This window comes from Pistacia vera, unplaced genomic scaffold (assembly GCF_008641045.1).
Source record: "Pistacia vera cultivar Batoury unplaced genomic scaffold, PisVer_v2 Contig188, whole genome shotgun sequence".
NCBI lineage: Eukaryota > Viridiplantae > Streptophyta > Magnoliopsida > Sapindales > Anacardiaceae > Pistacia > Pistacia vera.
In genome coordinates, this window is record NW_022195981.1 from 383,877 (window position 1) to 393,254 (window position 9,378).

General features: G+C 34.5%; 1 pseudogene; it reads left to right on the forward strand.

The window, feature by feature from the left end:
* Nucleotides 1-418: 418 nt before the first annotated feature.
* Nucleotides 419-9,072, forward strand: LOC116126965 (annotated as a pseudogene).
* Nucleotides 9,073-9,378: the final 306 nt, after the last annotated feature.

Here is a 9,378-nt window from a genome sequence, read left to right on the forward strand (position 1 = left end):
TTCTTTATGTGGGAGATGGAATTAAGTTTTTAACGTTTGAAATGTATTTATTCTTTTTTAAATCTATTTTTTGTTGAAAGAAATTAGAGATGCCCTTCTTGAAGTGTAGAAACTTGAAGATGACACGTGGTGTGATGTACTATGAACAAGGGTGGATTTTAGGTCACACATTGTTCATTCAAGATCCTTGATAGTACAAACAATAGGAATGAGAAAATCCATTACGATTGTACATCTTGTGAGTTTGGTCAGTTCTTTAAACATGGAAGTTCGGTTCTGACGTGTGTCTTTAATTTTGCTGCCCTGTATATTATTAGTCTCTTAGTCTACTTACTATGTGGTACTTATGTCTGCTTGTGTACAGCAGACTGAATTTTCAGGAAGTTGCTAATATAGTTGCGTGAAACCAAGGATAAAAATGAAACAGTCCGGTTATTCTCTTGCTTCTTTTGACAGGTTTGTGATATACACACCTATACTATGATTACAATCATCTTATTTCCAGCTGAACCTGGTTCATATGTTGTATCACTCAGCTCTTGTTTAAATGGAGAAGCGCATACCCCTGGCTTGAGGAGGCTGGTTTGAGGCTTGGGCTTTTGATGTCTGGGATGGATTCTCTGACTTAGGTTCATCAACCTGTCTTGACTTTTTCTGGATTCAACTATGTTAATATCTTTTAGGTCTATGTCGGAAGTGTGAAATGATGCTAATTTTTTTTTTCTTTGTGCTTTATTTTTACCTTTCTTCCCCAACAAGAGAGGCTTCCACCATGTGATGCTGCTTCAAAGCGCTGTCACCTCTATCAGGTATCTTGTTGATTCTTTATCCCAGCTTTAATTTTGCCAAAAACAACTAGCCAATGTAATATGCCAGACTAAACTTTTCATGATTAATGGTGGCAGTTTTGATTTCTTTTGTTAAGATTGAGATTGATTTTTCCTTAATGAAATTTTAGCTCTGGAAGTCCTACATTAAAGGCCAATTGTTCTAGTTGGACCCAGTCTTGGTGCTGCTGTAGCAATTGACTTTGCAGTGAACTATCCTGAAGCTGTAAGCGTTTCATCTTTTCAATTCATTTTCATCCTATGTACATAAAAGATTTAGACTTTAGACATTCTGATCTCTCAAAATTGCTGCTTTAATTCCAACTTATGTACTCACTTTTGCTTCCGCTTTTTACCCTCAAGTACAGAGTACTTGGTCAATAATGTTTATGTAAAAAGTTATTTCCTAATACAGGTTGAAAAGATGGTTTTGATTAACCCCAGTGTTTATGCAGAAGGCACGGGTAACCTTGCAAAATTACCTAAGATAGTGGCTCTGCTGGGTAATCTCCACATTTAGTGATTCAATTAACTTTGACATTTTGGTTTATATGTAGAACGGCGGGGGTCAGAAAAAACACCTAATTGCAAAGCATATGTTCAAAAAGGAATAAGAAAAAGTAAAATGAAAGAGGTTATAGAAACTGAAGCAAGGAACACCTAATACAAGTGGCCTGACAGTAACATGATCTTTAAAATTAAACAAATACAATAATATTGTACCTCCTAATAACCATTAAACTGTTACATTATCGTTTCCTTATTTAATAGTCCACTTGCATGAATCAATATGTATAATGGTGATGCAGGATGCTTTTAGGAAACACTGTATTTATACTAACACCAGGATGTTGCTGTTCTATCTTAATTTGGTAGACTTTGTTGTCACATTTTACATAACCAAGGTGGCACTAGTTATAGGACAAGAAGGATGCTTCTGTACCAGAAGATATGTTGCTCTGTCATATGTCCAGCATTTTTTTGTGATTTACCAGATTACTATTATTAACTATGCCGCCTACTGTTTTATTAACTTTATGAATCAGGTTCTTTGTTGAAGAGCATTCCACTGCGCCTTTTGCTAATATATTAACCTTCAATCATCCCATTATCTAAAGGGTTAGATTGGACTATGTAAGTCAATTTTTCTTGTCAAGACAGATGATTTTCTTTAAGGGTGTGCTGAGAATTTCAATGCCAACAAGTTGAGCTAAGTCAAATACTTGCACACTTTGAGGTTGGCTCAAACTGATTGCTTAGCTTTAAACTTGGCTCAGTTTGATTGAGCTTGAAAAGAAAGCTCAAGGTCATTCATGTTAGGTTGTTGAAGTATTTGAGTCAATTTGGGCTCAACTTTGGGCTTCAATGATATATAGTTTCTGTTCAAATTTTTCACTGAGAAGATCTTTTTTATGGTTCATAACATAAATTTACTATATTAATATTTATCACATTTATGCATAAATCAACTTGCATGTAAAGTATTTATAATGCATATAATAATGATTATAAATTGTTTTATGATATAAGTACTCTTAACTTAGTGACTAAATGACTGATAGCTTCTAAGTCTTTGAAGTTTAAGCTGAAAAACTGGATGAGCCTAATCCTGAGATTGGGTCTGGTTCACTGTTGAACGATAGACCAAATCAAATTCTTATCAAACTAAACTCCAATCTTGGGATAGATACTTGGTTTAAGATTACGGATTTTTGATTTTTTTTGGTTATCGAAAGTCTTCTGCAAGGTTTCAGAGGTGAAATCTAATAGATGTTTTACTCTTTGTATGAAATTCTAGGTAGGTCGCCTACATTGCCACCTCCCTTGTGGAAAATGCAACTGTTGACTTCATGATATTGGAGGCTATAACGTAGTTTCACAAATTAAACAGTATGGAAATGCTATTTTTTTTTTCCAACTATGTAGACTGAAATGTCAAGGATGGAATCCCGCTCCCGAGAGGCAGTATATAACATCAATTCCCTTTAATTCACATGTGGATTCATGACAGTTGATTATTTTTGACATTGTGTATTTGATAGTGTGTCTTCCATTTGGTACTTATCATCATTGGTCAGCGGTGTGCTCTTCTTAGCTTCTTAGGTTGGACATCCAAGTAGCTGAGATGTTATGCATTTTGGAAGCCATGAAAAATTCTGGTCTAGTTTTTTCTTTTGACAATTTGGACAATGGAGGCTAAATTTCTATAACACTAGTCCGCCAATGTTTCAGTATAATTTGGATTTTGATAGACACCCGCCTCAAAATTATATTGACAGAAAATATGTTTCGGAGTGGTATTTGGGTCTTTACTGTATTTTATTTTTGATTCTACAGGTAAGGCAGAAAGTACTTATCATGCATCAGAGCAAGATCTGATTGTCGATAAACAGCTCGCAATGGTATGTTTCAAGCTTTTGCTTCCTACTCATTCTATTCTAACTTCTATTACTCTTCAGAACAAAAAACCATACAACAAACCCCAATCATTCTGTTCTAACATGCTCATTTTCCAAACAAAAGATCCCACTTCTATTCACTTGCACCGATACTAATATATTATTTGTTGAATATGCATATATAATCACTTGCGGAAACTTCAATTCTGGTTTGTCATGTGACCTCTCACTGATCTCATGTCCAAGTGAAGATAAGTAGAGGCTCATAGTCAACAAATACTCATTAAAAGTTTAACTATAATGCATTGCCTTTCTAGATTGTGCTATAGCTTGGTTTAGAGCAGTTGATCAAACGTCTTCGTTGGCTAGAGTGTGATACGCTGAAACACATAATTTAGTTACAGTTTCTGATTTTTCTTTAAACATGCTGTAGAGGCTGGAAAGTGAGCTGCCGAATGCAATTATACGGAAATAACCAGATTGCGGTCATCTCCCCCATGTTGAAAAGCCAAACCTGTCGCAAAGTTGATTGCAGCTTTTGCCAGGTGATTCGACTCTTGCTGACAGAGAAAGCATCCCAGATGTGCTAACCTAAGGCTCCTAACTTGCTAAGTGCTAACAGGCCATTATAGTGTATCAAATGCTGTTGTTGTTAACTTGTTACTAATGAGTAAAAGAATGATCAGTAGACTCTGTTATAAACGCTCAGGGTTTAGAGTATCTGATTCTATCAACTATCAATTAATGTAATTTATTTTATAATTAGGTCTCTCGCCACGATTACTTAACAAAAATAAAGTTCATATATGAAATCAACTTTTCTGTTTCTCCTCTCTCATACACTTTCTCGGGAAAATATTCAACTCTTCTCAAATTCTCCCTTTCCGTAATTCAATTCAGAATTATAATGAACTTAAATGGATTAGACTGAATTTAGAATGTATAGTTGAGAGAGAGTGTTTTTAGCTAATGGGTACACGGTAAAGATACTAAATACAAAAGATTTATTATTTAGATAATATTAGTATGAAAAGTTTTTAAAAAGTAATTTTAATGTATTAAATAATTTTTTGTCTTATAATGTTTATAGATATATGTTAAGAAAATCGCGTTTTAAATAACCTGTAGAACATATTATATTTTTAATTGAATATATAACTAAACGAAAATAAAAGATAAATATTATTTTATAAATTTTTATTTGTATGTTTAGTTGTAAACTACGTTATCATGTGTAACGTGTAGTATTACTTTTTATTATTAATATTCAAATCTTTTATTTTTGAGGCCTGCCCAAAATGATGATCCATTACGCCTATTTTCTGGGCCAGGCCTTGCTTCGAACTAAAACCCTAGTTTCCCTACATTTTTTCTCCTTCCTAGTAGTAAAACCCCTAGCTCAGTTTTTAGTACTTATTCTGCACATCAATTCACGACAAGAAAAAAATAAAAAATAAAAAATTAGCAAAGCAATGGAGCTGAACAGGCAACAGACGATCAAATGAAGAAAATTTGAGCGCGTTCAAGTTCGCTTCATAACAAAGCTAAAACCTCACTGAAAGTACCTACCACTTCGTTGCTATCCCTTCTAATCTCACTCGCTTCGGCCTCTCCTCTGTTGTAACAACTTGCTTCAATCAGGTACTTTCGTGTTCCTATCCTTTAAAAACTTAGCGAGTTTTTTTAGTTTCTAATTGTTGTTTTTATGTCTTGTTCAGTGAATTCTGAGTGGCAATCTCAGCCCTCGATTTTTGATCATGGCGAGCTCTTTCGCATGTCGCTTGACCGTTTCTTCTGGCCAAGGGCATTTCTGCGGTACTTTTTGATATTATATATGTTTAATTTTAGTTTGGGTAATAGATTTTTTTTAGTGAGCTTAGATGGTTATTAATCATATTGTCTGACATGATTAATAGACGGGTGTGGACTTCTGTGTCATTTTAAAATTTGAACGAACAATTCTCCTTTAATGTTGTAAAGTGCTAAAGTTTTAGCATGTTACAATTATGACTAACAAAGCAATCTGGGGCGTAATATGTTCAAGTGCTACTAAATTTGATCTTCTTTATTCAATTTTTTGACTTGTTTGTTGTGTCAATTACTTATTAAATACCGATTTTTTTAAGTACTCTTATTAAAGCTTACAAGAACTTGAGGGTTTTGAAATCTTCAAAAGTTTCTGGAGGTATTCTATTTTTGGAATTAGAAGGGTTTGTCGATAAGAAGAGTAAACTTGAAGGAAGTGAATGTGACTTTCTGTGTTTTCTATGATGAATGATTAATTAGAATCTATGACCAACTACAGGAGAAGATATTGGAAATTGAATACATAAAGGCGGTGTTCCACAGAAGGAGGAAGGGCCTTCTTTACATGATGATTGGGTTAGTGCAGTTGATGGCTCTAATCCTGGGTATGATGTGAATGTGTGCATTGTGCAATATATTTGCTGAGAGTTGAAAAAGTTTTGGGGTTACTGTATAGATGGATAGAAATTAGAGGAACTATGAATATGTTTGCTTTTACTCTTATCTCTTTCATTTAATGATTTTGGTTCTACAAACTCAATATAATCCATGTTAGTGTTAGCTAAACATATTTCTTAGGAGAAATACTACAAAAATATCACAATTTGTTATAGTCTTAGTCATTGTGCTTGGTATTTATATTTTTACTGTTCAAACTACCAAAACGGACCCTGTTCTGGTCTTGTTTCATGGAGCCCTCCTTGAAAAAATGAACCCCAAATTATCAGAGTTGTCTGACTTCAAATGTTTTATTGGAGTTTTCTATGAGAACAGAGGTAGTTCCATGGTTTTTATTATATCTCACGGCACGTAAATTGATTTTGTTGAGACACTTTAATTATTTCCCTTTGTTTGCTTCTTCATTTTACCAATAAAACATATGTATCTGATAGCTGCACAAATTTGTCATTTTGCAGGTTCATCTTGACCGGTTTATGATTGTTTGGGAAGGTAAATGTTTTTGAAGTTTTTGCCTAAAACTTTTATCTACATCCGCACTTCAATATGCTTTATTGTATCTTATTTAGTTGTAAGAAGTCAATGCCTGCTGGTATTTCAGCCATTTGATTTTTGAATTGTAATTCTTTATAGGGTATGGAAAACACTGGATCATGTACACTATACTGGAAGGACACAGGGTGCATTATCTTCCATTAGAATCATTAATTCAGATGGTATGACAGTATTGACCATCTTTAACATGCTTAATGCCTATGTTTAATAGTCTGGCTATTTTAACCCTGAAAGATGACCACTATTGGGCTTTTGATTTTTAGCTATGCTTGCTGCCTACTTAAACATCATTTATTTTAAGTCCTGAAGCACCTTTATGATGGCTATTCATATTTGACCTTTTATCTTATTCTAAGTTAGCAGCTATTGTTTTTTCTTCCTAATGTTTTTAACCTCAATATGTTTTGCCAGTCTCAAAAGGTATTTGGCAGATGTTGAACAGTAAAGTAATTTATATAACCTGTCAAAGGTGTCGAGAGGTGTAAAATGTACATTTTCGTAGTGTATTATGGAATAATTGGACTTTTCTCCCTAGTCATATATTTTATTTTGTTGGGCAGTTTTGAGATTCCCACACTTCGTAATTCATATCGTATAGATGTTGTACAGATGTTTGATCTGCTAAGCTAAATTCCAGAAAATTTCCATGTTCAAAATGGTGTTTTAGTTGTAAAGGACCAAATTACATACCTCTTCATCTTACCTAGTCCATGCTTTATTGTTGATTCTGTCTATGGTCATGTCCAGTATTATAGGTGCATATGTAATTATCTTCATCTTTGTTTCTATATTGGTTAGTTTACGTGTTGTAATGCAGGTATGACAGATGTCACTGTTGCCACTCTTCAAAAGATCGGACTGCGAGATTGTGGAAGGTAAGTGGAAGAAACTAGTGATTTTAAGTGAAAATTCAGTTCTCAGGCTGATTATATTATTCTCTTTCCTGTAAAAGTTTGATGCAGAGGAGGTTTTAATCATCCTAAGAAGATACAGGCATTCAAAATTTTGCGGGGGCTAAAGCATCTTTACAGAGCATCGCTCCAAAGACTTCAGGAGACATGGTCTGGCTGTTTTTGCTGAATTGTATTTCCATTGATGTAGTTGCTTTGATAGCCATTAAGCTGATTGCTTCCATCTCTTTGTTTACATACGCTTGGTTTGTTCAGGCTCCTGGATTGTACAATCTTTATGCGGACAAATAAGTCCAATGCGAAGTGATCAAGTGTCAATCAAGAAAAAAAAGTGAATAATCAAGCTGATAATCTCAGTTGGAGGTATACATCATTTTCACTCCCCTTTGGGTGCATTTGAATTTCTGAAGTCTCTGAAAAGTTTTTACCTTGTTGTTTCTCAAGGCCATGTGCACATCCTCCTTTAGCAAGGTTCACTGAGAACAGGTTAAAGTTGTAGCACAAAACCAATGATAATTCAAAGTTTCATTTTTATTAATTTCTTTAATCTCTTACTGCTACATGAGGATTAGTTGATGATGTTTACAAAAAATGAAATTTAACATGGATTCTGTGTAGACATGGACACTTTTTCAATTGATATGTCTAGCTGAAATTAAACATCTTGTTCTATGGGAAAGCCAAGTGCCCCTGTAACAATTGATAAATTAAAATTTTCAATTTCAAGAGCTAGTAAGGATTTTTTAAGTTTCATCTCTTTTTTAAACCTTTTATCTTTGGCTCTGTAATTAGAGAGCTTATTTCCTTCTTACATCTTTTTTTCAAGTCTTTGTGACCTTAAGTTGATGCTTAATTATTGTATGTTTTTTCCCTAGTCATCTCTGTTGTATATAAATGAAATTTCATTTCAGTAGGCAGAAGCTGTGTCAACACTTGTGGCCCATACACAATGTGTACATCTGTGTTTGGCCAAACATGAAACATCTATTCTGCATCTTGGGATCATTCTGTTAGAGATGGGATGTTGAGACGGGCAAAGATCTTTCAGATATGTAAGTCAGAATTACCTTTTAACCTTATCATTGGATAGAGATACATACACCTTTTCAACAACACATGTTTTCTTCTTTATCTTCCATTCGAGAATGGAGTTCAAGTAGCTCATATTAAGGTTTAACTGTTAAGATTTTTTTTTTTTTCATGCTTCCATTCAAGACATGGAGCTAGAGTTATCCTTTCAAGTTAAATGATAAATTCTCCTTCTTGCTCAGTTCTGTGGAAAGTTCTTCATTGCATTGATGTTGGAGTGAAGGTCTGCCCTCATTGCTGCTGGTGTTTCCGACCCAATTCTTAGGATCTGGGATCCTCGTAAACCTGGTCTGATTCTCTCTTTCTCTCTACACCTCTCTCTCTCTCTCTCTCTCTCTCCTCTCTCTCTTCATAAATTTGCATCTTACATGTTCTTTGTTGTTTTGTAGGAACATCTGCTCCTGTGTTTTCAGTTCTCATCTCACAGTTCTTGTGATTTCTGCTTGCAAGTGGCACAATAAATCCTCGTTCCATTTAATTTCTGCATCCTATGATGGGAAAGTTTTTTGGGATCTGAAACTGCGGTATGTATCATCCTGTCTTCAGGTATTCATTAATATATTCTAATACTGTATAATATATGTATGTTTTTCTGTTGTAGTGGCCTCTTGCTGTCATTGATTCTCACAAAGACAGGTATAGTATTAACTTTCCATGTAGTTCTTTCTGGTTCTCATTGTAATACAACTTGTATTGACTTAGCAGCCGTGCCGTGTTTAGGTATTAAGTGCTGATTGGTGGAGAGTGACAGTATATCGTGGCGGCGCAGACTCTAACTTTGCATTCTTCTGGAATTATATACAGTGAGGTAAATATCTCTTCAAATTCCTTTAATTTGTTTTGAAGGTCATTTTCAGTTCCACTCCTTCAGGTTTTACTTACTTGAAATAAGCTGACATCTCTTTTGTTTATTTTTCAAGGGAAAAGTGAGATAATTGATCTTCACATGGAGGAGGATACTTCACAGAATGTGAATTGTATTGCATATAGCATCTTTTTTGGTTAGAAGATCGACATTCAGCATGTTCCATCTTAGCCGTGTTATTACCTCAAGGCATGATATGGGAGATGGATGCATACTGTTCTAGTATTAAGGCGGGAGGTCAGTTGCAA